An 18,652-nucleotide genomic window follows, 5' to 3' on the forward strand; every position below is an offset into this window, starting at 1 on the left:
GTGGACATTGGTCGATTGCGCTGTCATCAAGCAGGAAGAAGCAGGATAGCTAGCTAACGTCCTCGCGCGTCCTGATTGGAAGATTCCTTGCGTCCGGTCCGTCCTCCCTTCCATAAAATGGAACATGAGGGACGCTGGGCACGCGAGCAGCGCACGTACGTACGTCCGTCGTGTGCTGGACTCGCAGTGGTGTGTTGCATCCAGCTCACATCGGGGGCCGCAGCGGGTTAATTCCACGGAAAGTTCCGTGGCGTCTTCATTCATCCCCCCCCCCCCCCCCCCCCCCCCCCCCCCCACCACCACACACACACACACACACACACAATTCCTCCCATCCTGCCCTGCAATCTGCAACCGCGTGCATGGGCATGGCTCTGTAGATTCCTTGGCTCGGGGTTGGGGGCCCGGACTGAGTTTACTCCGGTCACAGCGGAGCGCAGGCAGAGAGCAACGGAGAGGATGGCGTTTTGTTCCCTTACAACCAATTGGGTTCACGGGGAAACCACCACGTTAACAACTGTAACTGTAACACGACGAATGCTGCTTTTAATTTGGGAAGGGGCGCGCCTGTACTTTCGTGTTTAGTTCCGAAATTTTTTGGCTTTTGGCTACTGTAACACTTTCGTTTTTATTTGACAAAAATTGTCCAATTATGGACTATTTAGGCTTAAAAGATTCGTCTCACGATTTCTCGGCTAACTGTGTAATTAGTTTTTTTTCGTCTACATTTAGTACTCCATGCATGTGCCGTAAGATTCGATGTGACGGTTACTATACAAAAAATTTTGGTTTTTGGGTGGAACTAAACGGGGCCTTTATATGCTTCTGCGTGGAAATTGTCATGTATGTGTGGTGACGTCAGGCTAACGGGGGTGAGGGCGAGGCTAGCGTCCGTCCTCCTCGCGTCCACACGACCACTCACACACTGACCCCCGCCGGCCCTGCGTCGCTGCGCCTGCGCGCATGGCCGCGCCGTCGCCCCACTAGATAGTAGATCACCACGCACCGGCGGCAGCCTATCGAGAGCCAGTGGGTAGTCGTACTTGGTACGACGACGGGGACGCGCGCGTCCACCGACCCCGGCGGCCATCTCTGTGGCGTCCGTCACGGTGAAAATCGATGCGCCGCCCATCGTCGCCTCGATTCGCAGCCTCTCACGACGCCTATACATGCACACGGTTAATCAACCATGTAAGCGAGAGCGAGAGAGATCATCATATCACCACCATTCATTAAAAATCTCGATCCACCGGTGAAGTACGCGTACGTAAACGTACCTAGTACGGTGATTAAATCCCCATGCCTCCAACGGTTTCCGGTGGAGTACACACATCCGCACGCACGGAGATCCAACTGCAAACGCCGGCACGTTAACCCGTCCCCCCCACCGGGCAACGCCATTAATGCCACCACCACCTCCACTCCGACTCTCCGAGTGTGTACCCGCGCAACGCAAGCCTCCTCCGCGACCGCGAGATTGCTGTATAGTATATACTAGCATTGACAGCTCGCCGTCCGTACACGCGCGTGGCCGTCCAAGCAACCGGCGGCGACGATGTGATGTCGTCATCCAGCGGTGGCGCCGGCACTCTGCGCAGGATCCGATGCCCGACCCGTCTCCGTCCATGCTGGGCAACCACTGTACCGACCAGGGCTACTACTGTTGCTAGCTTGCTAGCCAATGAAAGGCCACCCACAGTTACTGCACCCTGCTTCCATTGCCTGATGACCACTCCCATCAGATTGACTCCGATCCCAGCATAGGCGGAGGTGCCGTGCCCATTGTCTACCAAACCTTTAGGCTGCCCCCAACAAAGGGCCCAGAAAAAAGCATCCTACCTCATTTTATCCTTTTCAACGTCCCTATGACCTCGTATTCTTGAATTCTTTGCACAAAACATCTATTGATGTCATTAAAAGAGTCATCTAACTGAAAGGCTGTGTTCGTATCCTCACCATTAAACAATGTGTCAAAATACTCTTGCCATCGATGTCGGATCTCATCCTCCTTCACCAAGAGATGCTCTCTTTCATCCTTAATGCACTTAACTTGATTGAAGTCCTTTATCTTTCTCTCACGAACCCTAGCCATCCTATAAATGTCATTATCTTCTTCCTTCGTACTCAAATGTTGGTAAAGATCCTCGTACGCTCTACCCTTTGCCATACTTACAGCTCGCTTGCAGTCTTCTTTGCCACCTTGTACTTCTCTATGTTGTCCACACTCCTGTCATGGTACAAGTGTCTATAGCATTCTTTCTTCTCCTTAATAATCATTTGGACTTCCTCATTCCACCACCAAGTATCTTTAGCCTCGCCTCCACTTTCTTTGGTTACTCCACACACCTCTGAGGCCACCTTCCGAATGTTGGTTGCCATCTTCTCCCACATGTTGTTTATGTCATCTTCTTACTTCCAAGAGCCCTCTTTAATAACCCTTTCCCTGAATACCTCTGACGTCTCCCCTTTCAGTTTCCACCACTTTGTTCTTTCAATCTTAGCTTGTTTGTCCCTACGGGCACGCACCTGAAAACAAAAGTCTGCCACCAAAAGCTTATGTTGAGAAATAACACACTCCACTGGTATCACCTTGCAACCCAAACATGCTCGTTTGTCCTTTCTTCTGGCAAGGACAAAGTCAATCTGGCTAGAGTGTTGTCCGCTACTGAAGGTCACTAGATGAGATTCTCTCTTTCTAAAGAAAGTGTTGGCTATCATCAGGTCAAAAGCTACCGCAAAGTCCAGAACTTCCTCCCCCTCCTGATTCCTACTACCATACCCAAAACCTCCATGAACTGCCTCAAAACCTGCACTTGTAGTACCTATATGCCCATTAAGATCTCCTCCTATAAAAAGCTTCTCCCTACTAGGTATAGCTCTAATCAGGCCATCTAAGTCTTCCCAGAACTGTCTCTTAGCACTCTCGTCGAGGCCTACTTAGGGGGCGTATACACTAATTATGTTCAAGACTATATCACCAACGATAAGCTTGACTAAGATAATCATATCTCCTTGCCTTCTCACTCCCACCACACCATTCTTGAGGCTCTTATCAATCAAAACTCCTACTCCATTTCTATTCGCGACTGTCCCTATGTACCAAAGCTTGAAACATGTATTGTCCACCTCCTTCGCCTTCTGACACTTCCATTTAGTCTCTTGATCGCATAATATATTTACACGCCTTCTAGTCGCGGTATCAACTAACTCTCTTAACTTACATTTAAGCGACCCTACATTACAACTACCTAAACAAATCCTAGTTGGTTCGACTAGCTTCCTTACCCTTCGCACTCATTGACTCAGATGTGAAGACCCTTGCTCATTTTTCACTACACTTGGGCGTCGATGTAGCGTGCCACTAAGGAAGCGATGACCCGATCCTTGCTCACTTGACACCATGCCCAGATCGTGACACGGTGCATCACTAAGGGGGTGCCGACTCGACCTTTGCCCATTTAACACCATACCCGGGTTCTGATATGGCGCGTCGCTAAGAGGGTTACGTCCCAATGGTTTTCTTTCGGGTTTTATCTCCATTAGAATGGCTAGATTTAACGTTGGCTCGCCACGCCTATCACAACCCTCCTCCTTTACCAGGGCTTGGGACCTGCTATATTGAGACAACATAGGCGGAGTTATTTTGTGGTCTTCAAAGTATGCAAAATTTCTATTGGAACTTTAAATAGAGCTATAGTGTCTAATGAATGTATGGGATTATTGAAACATTATTTTTAAGACAAATCTACACTTGTAATTTTTAGATTTCCAAATTAAATAGGATATAATAATCAAAATTTCAAAAGTTTGACCATATCTTAATCAAAATGACATATATTTATTATCAGAGGGAGTACTTTTCTTTCAAAGTTAAAATCCAAATATATCCACTCACAAGTCACAAGGATAACCAACACATTGCCGTCTATGTACAACAATGCAACCTTCTATCTATTCATTTAAAGCAAACCAAAACCGTCATCGAGTGGTTCCTTTGAAGCCTAGTATTTGGTAACTTGGTGTATCAACCCATATCTTATCAACTTGTGGCCAACCCACCTTCACCATGGATCCCACCTTGCTCAACCTTTGGTGTGACCTTCACTTAGCTTAATCAAAACTTAGCTTGGGTGCCATGTCCTTGTGTACCAAACCTCCACCGCCCCCCCACACACAAAGGGCCCACAAAGGATCGGCAGTAATGATGGCCCTATTTAAGCTACATATAATACAGGGAAAGCACCATTAGTACTTAAGAGAAGCGTGTCTGATATAGTTTCTATTTTTTGACATAGATGGAAATGGTGGGAAGAAGCCCGACTAGATAAGCTACAGAGAAATCACACCGTTTGAGCTATTAATTTCATATTATATTACCCATAAGCAACTTATAAATTGTACCACATACGCCTGATATACCGTTGCATGGTACACTTAGTGAAACTACTATATATCGTTGCAATGTAAGTTTGCATGGTAAATGAGAAACTACTATATGCATGTGTAAGTCTATGATTGTCAACGAAATCTGGTCGACAGTCTACCGAGGTGTATGCCCATGGTAGTAGATGAATCAATGGAGGTGCGCGTAAGGAAACTGGATGGTGACATAGAACGCAAGAGGCAGCGATTAGGCAGGTTTAGGCCGTCAGCTTGACATAATACCCTACGTCCCGTGTCTTTGTGGATTGTATTGCGTATGATCAGATGAAAATGAGGGGGTCCCTACCCGCCTTATATAGCCTAGGGGTAGAGTTACAGATCGGTTGTTTCTATCCTTATCGGTTTACAAGTAGGAAGTTACAGATATTATGGAATCTAGCATATCTGAGTAGATTTCCTAGATCACCGAGGATCTTTACGCAGTCTTGCGATGCATGCTCACCTACGCCGTACTTCATGCGATGGCGTCTTGTAAGCTGGGTCTCGACTAGTGGTGCGACCCATGCGTGGTCTTGTGGGCTAGGCCTCCCCTAGCAGCTTAGCCCATGTACAACCCTATGGGTATCGGGGGTCATACCCCCCCACAGCTAGTCTCCAAGCACCTTGTATGCGCCGAGCAACAGCGTCTTGAGTTCGTCCGAGCTGTCTAACTTGTTGCTAATCACCAGGAGCAGGCTTTCGACCTATTTAACTAGGAGCCGAGCTGTTGAAGCAAGCGTTCGAGTAGTTTGAATGAGCATCCAAGCTGTTGAATACGGCATCCGAGTTGTTGACAATGGCGTCTGAGTTGTAGAAATAGATGTATAAGTATTTCAATTGGGAGCCGAGCTCAGGCTCATGTGAAGTCAAGGTTTGTCGGCAGGATGTAAGGAGCTCAAGTAAAACAAATTGAAGTCTTGGTCGGTGAAGTGTACACACTTAAGTGCCAATTGCGATGGCTCTGACAACGTGGTCATTAGGGTAGAGTATAGGCATTAAATGACAGACTTGACGAAGTTGAAACACCGTGAAGAAGAAACAGTACATGCACCAAGAGGTGCATTATACATAATGCAGTCCTCGAGCCTGCTGGAAGATGATGAAGGAATCTTGTAGTAGGGTCAATAAAAAATATACCGTCCCCAGCGTAGCTGAGAAAGCAACCAGTCCCCGGCATTGCTGAATAATCGAGTGACCAGGAAATCAGTACATTCACCGCAAGGTGAAGTGCACAGAATTAGTCCCCGAGCCTGCTAGAAGATGAGAAAGGAATCTTGTAGTAGGATCAAAGAAGAAAAATATGTTGTCATAAATATCTGGGAAAAAATTCCACCAAAGCAACACTTAGTATTGAATTCTGTTTCATTGGCCCATATTTGACGCGGTAGCCCACTAGGCCCATTTAGAAATCCAGCGTGGCATGCGGAGATTTCGGAAGAGAATGTGGCGGGGTAGGCGTGGTTTCCCAAAAACCCTGGAAGGCGGAAGGTTAAGGGTCGAACTATTATAAGAGTGTTGCGGTCCCGGCGGACATTCCCCACTATCTCCACTGCTTCATCGTTCTCCTTGCGCCCACGCCGCTGCACCTGGCAACCGCTCTGCCATTAGAGCAATCGCAAGTGCATAGTTTCCTCTCATCCATAGATTTGTGAGATGGCGCCGAAAAGAAGCCATGGCGCCTCGAGCAGGGGAGCACGTGAGTTGAACTACACCGAGGTGTGGATGGAGTCCGTCAGCAACGAGGCAGTGCTCAATCAATTGGTGGTGCACGACATGCTACCTGATAGGGCAACGGGGGGATGGCGTCCGGCTCATGGTGAGTGCTTTCCTACTCCTCGTGGTGATGAACAAGTAGTTTTTGAAGATTACTTCTACTGTAGATTCGGTGTTCCAATCTATCCATTCCTCCATGGGTTGATTGATTATTATGGGATTAGTCTTTGCAATCTAGGCTTGAACTCCATCCTTCATGTCTCTGTCTTCATCCATTTCTGTAAGGCCTATCTTGGCATTCTTCCCTATTTTGATCTCTTCCGCCACTTCTTCTACTCGAAGAGCCAGGGGGATCTGGATCTAGGATTGTAAGAGGGGCAAACTTGTAGCTCTAGGATGAGACGGTGGGTCAATACATCGCCACCCCTTTGAACATGAACGTGAAATATTGGGTGCAGCGATGGTTCTACATTCCTCAGGCAGAGCCATATGTGGCATGCGACATGGATCAGATCCCTGTTAGCAACGCTAGGTGGTCGAAGAGTTCTAGCACCAATAGAATGGAGCAAGTGACAGAGCTCTTGGCGCTGATAGATCAGAGAAGGTTGGATGGGGTGATTGTGGCAACAAATTTCACCTTTCGACGGGTCTAGCCCAATAAGGAAAGGGTACATCTCGGGTATGAGTTCTAGGGGGGAGACCGATGGTACCCGAGAGGTGCCCAAGGAGATCAGTCGGGATGAAGTTAAATGACACATCTCAATGATCTTTAACCTTGCGAGGCATCTTAGGATCGATGACCAGCAGAGGCCCTTCCATGTAGGGAGCCTCCCACCATGGGTAGGAGTCTTATTTTTTGTTTCATTTAATCCTTTATCTGTTGCAATGTATTCATTCATGTTCCTAGAGATTCATAGGTAGGACCGGGCGGTGTACTTCTCGGTGGTCCCATCGGCGGACTGGCCAAGGGGAGTTGATGCCTGGCCGAGCAATCCCTGGTGTTAGGCTAGCTCAGAGATAGGTGGGGACTGCTTGACCCACCTTGAGGACGAGGACAAAGATGAGCTGATGTCGCATGTCCACGAGAAGCTCTGAGGGAAGCAACCCGCTAACAAGGAGTCATCCCTGAAGACAAGGAAAATAGCAGCTTCGTCTCATCGTGAGGAGAGGCCGAAGAGCATTGGGGCTTCCGTGCTACCCCAGAGACGGTAGATGTATGTGTCGAGCTTGTCGGACGACGATGAGGCGGCGATGCCTCCTTCCCTAAGGGCCATGACACCTCTGCCGTCTATGTTAGTAGGGGTGGAGACACATGAAAGGCGGCGAATGCAGGAAAACACCACGCCGGTACCCGATAGTGCTCGGGCGGTACCCGCAGCGGTAGCTTGGGCAGCACCGGTAGTCCCCGAGACCCCACGTACAACTCTAGTGGCAGCAGCGTAGGTGGCCACCGAAGCCCCTGGGACTACGTGGGTTACTCCAGCGACGCCCATGGAGGTGTCGGGCAGCTCGAATGCCTGAGTTTGTGGCTCTGGGCGATCATGCTGGTTCTGAACAGCATGGCCGGAGTCCCAATTGTAAGTTTCCCTCTTTGTGCATAATTCCTTTTTAGCGCTGTTTGCTGATTGTTGATGAGTTGTTTGTGGGCCGAAGTGCGAAGTCGAGTGAAGACCTACAAGCTGCTGCTACTGATGGCGTGGAGCATGCGGCGAAACCAAAAACTCCCTATGTCTAGCAGGAACAAGGGGGAGCATATCCAGTTGCCCCCACCGAGCAGCCAGTGGCTGTGGAACCGGCTGCCCCTGCCATGGAGGTGGGGCGCACGACGAGGGGGATCCGAGCAATGAGGTGTTGTGGGCCATAGGTGTGATGCTAGCTTATCCTACCGGAGCAGGCACAGAAGCCGTAGGGGATGCACCGAGCACCACGGCGTGGGAGCCACCCACAGTTGCTGAGCAAATGACGGTGAAAGCATCTAGGCCCCTAGTTGGGTTTCGATGATTAATGACAATACGTGATTACCATGACTAACGTGTGTTTTACAGAGGCAATTAAGTTAGGTCATGGTAATGGCAATTGATTGGACAATCAAGATTGTCATGCCCCTACAATTGATGAGGACATCACTCCTTCGGATGTACCCACTGATCCTCCAATCGTCATGCAAGGTCTAATGACCTGAGCTCGAATGCGTCAACTCAATTTAGAGGTGAGCTCGTTCTTAAGCGATCCTTTTCATACTTTTAAGAATAGACTAATATCTAATGATGTTATCTTGCTTAGGAACATTGGAGAGGGTCATCAGGGACTTAGAGGAAGAGGTGGAGGTATTGATGACCAGCAAGGACGTTCAACAGAAACCGGAGGCCCGGTCCAACATGATTTTGATTCTGCCTCGGCCTCTAAGACCAGTTTGCCTTAAACTGGTGACCCAGGACGCATCCGGACTCTGTTTTCGACGATCCATATATGGTTGGAAAGCTAATTTGATAAGGAAGCGAATCCAAGTGGTCTCACATCAAAATACCTTCATAATCAATGGGAATCATCGAAATAAGTCAGCATCTAGAATCTGTCAAGGTGCTGCGACACCGTCTTTTGGTCCGTTGGACCGTGTATCGTGTTTGGGTCCATTAGAGGGCGTGTCCAGGGTAGGCGATGATCCTAAGACCTTTATAATCATACGCCGCCGCCATCATTAGGTTTTGGGTTTTGCTTAGATTAATCTGTCAAGAATAGGTTCGTCGTTCATCGGTTTGTGAGACCCCAACTTCGTGAGATTAATCATTCATCTGTAATTTGGTTGCTTTCTTTCTTGTTCTTGCTTATGTTCTTCATTGTGCAGGCAGGGATTAGCCTTCTTGACAAGGTCAACCAGATTTGTGTCTCAGTTGATAACCAGAGGAGTTGTGGTGCTATGATTGCAGGGTTCGATCTTTCGATCTGAAGCCGAATCGGTGTGTCATTCTCCTCCACAACGATAGTTATCACTACCTGATGGAAGATCGGGATCCCCATTTGTATTAAGTGGTAATCAGAGCTAAGGTATACCGTCAGGTTCATATTTATCCCCTAGTTTGGAGTGTTTCTCATTCGTCCCATAGTCCAGTGTCATACTTTTTTTTCATGTCCTAGAACCTTCCGCGCCATAGCCTTTGCATATTTCAGCTTCAGAGTCTGTCGTGTTGAGTTTGTGTCCTGGTCGAGGTCTTGTTACTGGTTAGGTCATGTTAGAGTCTAGTTCATGTGTTTTCCCCCATCGTTTCCATCAAATCTTTGCTTTTGTGACCAATTTGCGCACATTGTTCCTGTTTTATCCTCTATTTCGGAGCCAATTCTTAAAACTGGTCTAGTTTTTGCATACGAACTCGGATTTTGATGTTCCATATATCAAAATCGATCAGAAAATTTTTTGGATCCATCTATCCCCCACTTTAACGGGGTCAGAGATTTTTATTTTCATCAAAAACTAGTCACAAGATCCTCTTTTCGTGGTCATAAGCTTTTTGCCGTTTTTGAGCACGTCTTCTGAAATTTCCACATGCCACACCTTTCACTTGTTTAGGCTCATATTTTCTGTGATTACTTCTTTTGTGCTCCTAAATGAAGAAAAATATCAAAAAAATAAAAAGAAAAAATCAAAATTTCCCAAAAAAACAACGACAACCCAAAAAATAGAAAAAAGAGAAGGGCAAAAGAGGAACAATATCTAGAGGAGCACATAGAGAAGGCCAAAGTGAGCTGTGTTAGCATGTGCTATCTGGTTTCTTGTTTGTGTTGCTGTTGCCATCCACCATACTTGTTTTTCACACCCCTATCACCTTGCTATCCACCATACTTGTTTGTTACACACCTGGTACTTGGAACATTTTAGACCAGCAACGATAACAAGTACTTTGGATCATAATTCAGCATTACTTTCTATTACTGACTTATGTGCCAGATATACATATTATTCTTTGTGTGCCTTCCAAGCTCCACAAACTCTTCAGATCAGTATAAACAAAGGGCCTTGTAATCTCGGTACCACTGCCTGACAGGTATCACGAACCAGCCGTCGGTTGTACCGCCCTCTGCTTATGTTGGTAAGAACTTTGTAAGTGCTTGGTAAGATGCTTCCACTTGCTGTAAAAAGTGACACCCCTATAACTGCAACCACGTAGTCATTTGTTAGGGATAACTTTCACCGTTTGTTCTTGTTTTTGTGTTTACAATGGCAGGAGGTGATCAGACTAGAGATAACAATCCTAAGGGTTTCAACGAGTGTGTCAGCCAAGAGCAACTGCAAGCTGTTGTAGAGGATGCCCAAAAAAGGATGAATGAGGCCGTCACTGATGCACTCATTGAACTCAACATTGGCAACAACATGGAGAGATTGGACAAATGAATTTTCATGCTAACCGACAAGGTTACTGAGTTAAAAACCTTTGTGGCGGGCAATAACAACGTCTCTGGCAGCAACACCGATGGTCTCTTGCCAGAAGACATGGTGCATGATGCCAATGGGAACATAGATTGATCAGCCTTCTAACAAGCAAGATTACGATGACGTCTTCGTCGCAGCATGGCGGGTATGGGTGGTGTCCACCACCATCAAGGTAATAATCACCGTGTGCCCGATTATCCTTATGCTAAGATTAAATTCACAATACCATCTTTTTTGGGTCATTATGATGCTGAGGGATATCTTGATTGGGAGATGACAGTAGAACAAAAGTTTAGCGCCCACCTTGTGCCTAAGCATCATAGAGTTCGACAAGCTACTAGTGAGTTTAAGGATTTTGCCATTATTTGGTGGAATGGGCTAGTTGCACAGGATGCTTTACTTGGTTCATGGGAAGAACTTAAGGTTGCTATGCGTGATCATTTTGTACCTCCTTCTTATCATAGAGACTTATGTAAGAAATTGATGCATTTAGAACAAGGAGATAAATCTGTACATGATTACTAAGGTGAGCTCCAAAAGGGATTGATGTGTTGTAGTGTTGTCGAGGGGAACAAAGATTCCATTTGTCATTTTTATTCGCGTTTGAGGTGCGAGATTCAGGACATTGTTGATTATAAAGAATTTAACACTGTCAACCAGTTGTTTCAGTTTGCTATGCTTGCAGAAAAGGAATTGTAGGGGCGTGAACAGCAGAGCAAGAGCAAGGTCAGCACCACATGCACGCCACGCTCGGCACCATCTTCAGGGCTGACCAAGCCAACCACTTTTCGGGTGCCTCCACCAGCGAGCAAGCGACCAAGAGCCTCTAGAGTTACCGCTACACCTAAGGCACCTCCCGCACAACCTTCAGATTTAGGTAAAAATTCTTTGCAAGTGCCTACCAAGAGTACCTCATCCGTTGCATTGACGGGATGCACTTCGGGCATTCAGTGCCACCGCTGCCATGGCATTGGCCATGTGCAAAAGGACTACCCAAGTCAGTGGGCATATATTGCTATAGAAGATGGTTACATCAGCACCTCTAACATTGAGGATGAAGAAGACCAAGATGCAGATGAGGAGGACGGTGAAGTCCTTGGTGACGAGGCCACGGCGGCCTATAGGAGCATCATTGTATAGTGGGTGCTCAGCTCACAAGTGCAGCAACCTAAGAAGCTACAACGCCATAACTTGTTCTAGATTTTCTTCGTCATTAGCAATCATCGAGCACGTATCATTATTGATGGAGATAGCTGCAATAATTTGGCGAGTTCTGATTTGGTCAAGAAGTTTGGCTTGACCACACACCCACACCCACGTCCATACCATATTCAGTGGTTAAATGATTCTGGAAAAGCAAAGGTAACACAAACTTGCAGAGTTTCATTTTCCATTGGTTCTTATGCTGATTCTATTGATTGTGATGTGGTACCTATGCAAGTCTGTTCACTCTTATTGGGTCATCCTTGGGAATATGATAATGATGCTACACACCATAGTAGAAGTAATAAATACACCTTTGAGCATAAAGGAAAGAAAATTACTTTGGTATCTTTGACCCCTGCTCAAATTATACAAGCTGATAGAGAACGCGCTGCTAGTTTGAATGATGTTCAATCTAAAAATCAGCAAGTTACTAATTCTATTCTCCCACCTAAAAAGGATAAGTCTACATCTATTTCTAAGGCTGAGGGGATTAAATTGAAGGGTGGTGTTATGCTTGCAACAAAATATGACTTTGCTGAAATTTCTCAAGATGATATTTGCTATGCTTTGGTATGCAAACGAGCTATGTTTTTGCTTGATGATATTGTTAGCTCAGTGCCTCCTGCTGTCACTAACCTTTTGTAGGAGTATGAGGACATTTTTCTAGCTGAGATACCCCCGGGGCTACCACCTATGAGAGGGATAGAGCATCAAATCAATTTGATTCTGGGAGCAACCTTGCCCAACCGTGCTGCCTATCGAACCAATCCCGAGGAGACTAAGGAAATTTAGTGGCAAGTCCAAGACCTTTTGGACCGTGGGTATGTACGTGAAAGCCTTAGTCCTTGTGCCGTTCCTGTACTTTTGGTTCCTAAGAAAGATGGAACTTGGCGTATGTGTGTTGATTGTAGAGCCATCAATAATATTTCTATTCAGTATCGTCATCCTATTCCTAGGCTAGATGACATGCTTGACGAGTTGTGTGGTTCTATAATTTTCACCAAGATTGACTTGCGAAGTGGCTACCATCAAATTAGAATAAAACTTGGAGATGAATAGAAAACTACGTTTAAAACCAAATTTGGGTTGTATGAGTGGTTAGTAATGCCTTTTGGTTTGACAAATGCACCTAGCACTTTTATGCGCTTAATGAATGAGGTTTTAAGAGCTTTTATTGGTCATTTTGTGGTAGTTTACTTTGATGATATATTGATTTACAGGAAGTCTTTTGATGAACATATGGATCACTTACATGCTGTTTTTAATGCTTTACGTGATGCACATTTATTTGGTAACCTTGAGAAGTGCATCTTTTGCACGGATCAAGTTTCTTTTATTGGCTATGTTGTAACTCCACAAGGAACTAAGGTGGACGAGATGAAAATTGAAGCCATAAAGAGCTGGCCGGTCCCCCAAACCGTCACACAGGTGAGAAGTTTTCTTGGTCTTGCAGGATTCTACAGCCGGTTCGTCAAAGATTTCAGCACCATTGCTGCCCCATTGCATGAGTTGACGAAGAAAGGGGTGGTGTTTCATTGGGGAAAGGCACATGAGGAGTCCTTTGACACTTTGAAGGACAAGCTCACACATGCACCATTGCTACAACTTTCAAATTTTGGTAAGACTTTTCAGCTAGAATGCGATGCTAGTGGAGTTGGCATTGGGGGTGTTTTGATGCAAGATGGTAAATCCATTGCTTACTTTAGTGAAAAATTGCATGGTCCTGTCTTAATTATTCCATGTATGATAAGGAATTGTATGCACTTGTCCGTTCTTTAGAGACGTGGCTTCATTATTTATGGTCTAAAGAATTTGTTATTCATTCTGATCATGAATCACTTAAGTATCTTCGCTCTCAACATAATCTGAATCGTAGGCATGCTAAATGGGTTGAATTTATTGAATCATTTCCTTATATTATCAAACACAAGAAAGGGAAGGATAATGTGATTGCTGATGCTTTGTCTAAACGATATACACTGTTGTCCCAACTTGATTATCGGATTTTTGGGCTTGAATCATTAAAAGAACAATATGCGCTTGATCTTGATTTTAAGGACGTGTTGCTAAATTGTAGAGAAGGACGTATATGGAATAAGTTTATGATAATGGTGGGTTTTTGTTTAGAGCTAACCGCCTATGCATTCTAGTTGGCTCTGTTCGTCTTTTGTTGTTGTAGGAGGCACATGGAGGCGGATTGATGGGACATTTTAGAGCCAAGAAGACAGAGGAGGTGATGTCCACACATTTCTTTTGGCCTAGGATGAGGCAAGATGTAGAACGGTACGTGGCTTGGTGCACCACATGTCAAAAAGCTAAGTCGCGGTTGAACCCACATGGTTTGTATATGCCTCTTCCTGTTCCTTCTACTCTTTGGGCTGATATATCTATGGATTTTGTGTTGGGTTTGCCAAAGACTAAGAGGGGGAGGGATAGTATTTTTGTGGTGGTTGATTGTTTTTCTAAGATGGCACATTATATTCCTTGTCATAAGAGAGACGATGCTGTTCATATTGCTGACCTTTTCTTTTAAGAAATCGTTCGCTTGCATGGTATGCCTTCTACTATTGTTTCAGATCACGATACAAAATTCTTGAGTCATTTTTGGCGCACTTTGTGGAATAAATTGGGGACCAAGCTGCTATTTTCTACAACATGTCATCCCCAAACTAATGGGCAAACTGAGATAGTGAATTGAACATTGTCCACCAAGTTGAGAGCCAGTTTGAAGCACAATTTAAAGATGTGGAAAGAGTGTTTGCCGCATGTGGAGTTTGCATATAATAGGGCGGAACATTCCACCACCAAGGTAAGTCCTTTTCAGGTAGTGTATGGTTTTAACGCTCACGCTCCTATTGATCTTTTGCCTTTACCTACCACTGAGAGAACACATAATGATGTTAGAGAGCGTGATGAATTCATTCGTAAGTTGCACGAAACAACTAAAGCAAATATTGAAATAATGAATGAAAAGTATAGAATTGCTGGTAGTAAAGGTAGAAAAGAAATTAAACTTGAACCGGGTGATTTGGTTTGGTTACATTTGAGAAAAGATAGATTTCCTGAGCTGCGTAAGTCTAAATTAATGCCAAGAGCAACTGGTCCTTATAAGATAATTGAGAAAATAAATGATAATGCCTACAAACTTGAGTTGCCACCCGAGTTCGGGGTTAGTCCCACCTTTAACATTGCAGATTTGAAGCCTTATTTGGGAGAAGAAGATGAGCTTGAGTCGAGGATGACTTAGATTCAAGAGGGGGAGGATGATGAGGACATCACTCCTTCAGATGTACCCGCTGATCCTCCAACCATCAAGCAAGGTCCAATGACCCGAGCTCGAATGCGTCAACTCAATTTAGAGGTGAGCTCGTTCTTAAGCGATCGTTTTCAAACTTTTGAGAATAGACTACTACCTAATGATATTATCTTGCTTAGGAATATTGGAGAGGGTCATGAGGGACTTAGAGAAAGAGGTGGAGGCGTTGATGACTAGCAAGGATGTTCAACAGAAACCAGAGTCCTCGTCCAATATGATTTCGAGTCTGCCTCGGTCTCCAGGACCAGTCTGCCTTAAACTGGTCACCCAGGATGCATCCGAACTCCGTTTTTGATGATGCACATATGGTTGGAAAGCTAGTTTGATAAGGAACCCAATCCAGGTGGTCTCACATCAAAAGACCTTCAGAATAAATGGGAATCATCGAAACAAGTCAGCATCTAGAATCTGCCAGGGTGCTGCGACACCATCTCTTGGTCCGTTGGACCGTGTATCGTGTTTGGGACCATTAGGGGGCTCATCCAGGGTAGGTGACAACCCTAAGACCTTTATAATCATATGCCACGACCGTCATTAGGTTTTGGGTTTTGCTTAGATTAATCTGTCAAGAACAGTTTCCCCGTTCATTGGTTCGCGAGACCCCAACTTCATGAGATTAATCATTCATCTGCAATTTGGTTGCTTTCTTTCTTGTTCTTGCTTGTGTTCTTTGTTACACAGACAGGGATTAGCCTTCTTGGTGAGGTCAACCGGATTCGTGTCTCGGTTGACAACCAGAGGAGTTGTGGTGCTAAGATTGTAGGGTCCGATCTTTCGATCTGAAGCCGGATCGGTGTCATTCTCCGCCACAACGATAGTTATCACTACCTGACGGAAGATCAGGATCCCCGTTTCCATTAATGATGGAAATCATTTTGGTTTTCAAAGGATGAATGATAAGGTTAAGGATGGACTAGTTCTAAGTGTCATTTGTTTTAACATGAGAGAGAGAGAGAGAATCATCAAAGCTTCTACTTGATCGGCTTGGCGGTCGCCAAGACGTTTAAGGAGTGCTCGACTAGCTCCTGTGGTGCGCTAGGCATGTCTACAGATTTCTACACGAACACGTCGACATGCTCCCTTAGGAAACTAATGAGCGCGTCTTCCTATTTAGGTTCGAGGCTAGCCCTAATTCGAGCAGTCTTGGACTAGTCATCGGGGATGAGGGCCACTTCCTTCACCTCCTTGGACTTGGTTGGTGCCCGAGTGATAAGTACTGAACTATTTTAGTATGGGAGTTGGCCCAATCTTCACGATAGTAGGTCACGATCAAGATAACTTATAACAAGGCAGCGGGGATAAAAGGGTAACTTGAGGAAGAATAGCGGAGTAACTAGCTTTATACCTGGCCAAGGTTGGATGCGACCAAGCGACAGGGAGAGAGGCACCGAAACCATGAAGACTTTGACTCGATCTCCAAACGACCGCAGAACCACAACCGGAGCTAATCCACACAAGGCGGGGCAGCTGTACTGGAACCCGCAAAGCACGAACTAGTGGATCCCAGAGGGATCTCTTCACAAGTCTAGGAAGAACAAGGGTTTGAGTAAGCACTCGGTAGCTCGGCTGCAATATTACTTGAATTATCAAATCATCACAAATTCCTTTTCTAGTAGCCTAAAGGTGGTATTTATACTATGAGAAATCTCTAAGATAGATGTGAACTTAAGAAGCCACATTGGGAGGTGGAAGGACAACTGGCTAGAGCATTCACGAGGTGGTCTTTGTCTTCTGGGCTTCTGTGTAGTCTTCAATATTTTGGTCATAACTCCTTCCTGGGAAGTCCAAATGATGAACCGTTGGATGCATTGGAAAGCTAACTTCATCATCATCCCAACCATGTATGCTATGCACCACGAATTATTGTAGAATGGTATAGTTTTGCATGGGATCTTTAGCTTCATGCAGTCTATTGAGCTTTGGAGCAGTCTTCACTAAAACTGGTTGGACGCCATGCTGGACACTCCAAACTAGTCGGGCATGACAGCATTGGAAACTAGGCTTCAAGATCTCTCCAATAAGTGCTCATTCACCTTCATAGCTTTTGGGAGACAAAAGATATGATTGTTTCTTCTGGATGGTTCTGTCATGCTGGGTTGACTCGAACGTAGCTCTTCTTTCTAATCCATCCTTGATGTATCCTTGTCTTTCTCCTCGGAGAACCTGAGTAATAACAACATGCACGACTTAGGTAGCTCAAAATTACCATCAATGTTTAATTGAAATTCACAAAGTAGCGCGTGCACCTCTTGTTGTATCTTTCTGGCGCAGCTATGGGTGATTGGTCCAGTTGGGACTTGGAGTGGTGTAGTTGTCGGGGAAGCAACTGGTGAGGTCAACGAGGTCAGTGAGGTGGTCGGAGAGGTCGCTGAGGTCCCCGACGCTGGCGTGGTCACATCACTGAGTGGCTTCCATGGTTGGGATTTCTAGGTCCTTCGAAGAGATTTGCTGTGAAGTCACGATACAGTCCTGCATATGGATGGAGATGTCAGTTGCCTCGGCGAGCGCAAAGCTTTCCTTCTCATAGTTGTAGGTGACGTTGAGGTTGGCGCGTAGGGAGAGGACCCCCTGTTCCATCGGCATCTTTAGCACTAGGTACGTATAGTGCGGGACGGCCATGAACTTGGCAAGGGCTGGTCGGCTAAGGATGACATGGTACGCTGTATTGAAATCAATGACGAGGAAGTTGACGTAATTGACGTGGAAATGCTTGGTGGTGCCGAACTGAACCGGCAGTGTAATCTGCCCTAGGGGGATGGATGCCTTCCTAGGAACGATTCCCCAGAACGGAGGGAGAGGACCCCCTATTCCGTTGGCATCTTCAGCACCAGGTACGTATAGTGTGGGACTACAATGGACTTGGCAAGGGCTAGTTAGCCGAGGATGGCATGGTACGTCGTATTGAAATCGACGAGGAGGAAGTTGATGTAATCGACGTGGAAATGCTTGGCGATACCGAACTAAACCGGCAGTGTAATCTGCCCTAGGGGGAGGGACACCATCCTGGGAATGATTCCCTAGAATAGAGAGTCCATGGGGTGAGGTCTTCCTTCTTGAGCCCTAACTCCTCCAGAGATTTTACAAAGACGATGTTGAGGGTGCTCCCTCCATCGATGAAGACCTTCTGGAAATGCACGTCCTTGATTTTTGGATCTAGGACGAGTGGGAAACGCCCTAGGTATGGGATGTTCGACCACTGATCGGCCCTAGAGAAGGTGATCAGGTGCTCTGACTAGTTGAGGTACTTGGGATCAGCGATGGGGCCATCATATGTAGCGACCGACATGACGCGTTGGGCTACAAGCTTCTGTTCCCGCTTGTCTTTGGAGACATCTCTCCCACCAAAGATGGTTGCGATGATCTTGGTGGGGTCCTGGTAGGTGGGGCCCTTGTTCTTGCCTCGTTCCCCGCCTTGACCATCTACGGTCTCATCATCGTCACACCGTGGCATCTTCAATGATTCACCACCGAGCGCTATCTTCAAGCCTGTGCACTCTTGCATGGTGTGTTTAGCAACCTTGTGGATAGGGCATGGACCGTCCAGTAGTTCATCGAAGTCAGCATCATAG

General features: G+C 46.0%; 1 pseudogene; it reads right to left on the reverse strand.

The window, feature by feature from the left end:
- Positions 1 to 802: 802 nt before the first annotated feature.
- Positions 803 to 17,666, reverse strand: LOC136499540 (uncharacterized; annotated as a pseudogene).
- Between the last annotated feature and the right edge of the window lie 986 nt (positions 17,667 to 18,652).

Source organism: Miscanthus floridulus, chromosome 13 (genome assembly GCF_019320115.1).
Source record: "Miscanthus floridulus cultivar M001 chromosome 13, ASM1932011v1, whole genome shotgun sequence".
Classification (NCBI taxonomy): Eukaryota; Viridiplantae; Streptophyta; class Magnoliopsida; order Poales; family Poaceae; genus Miscanthus; species Miscanthus floridulus.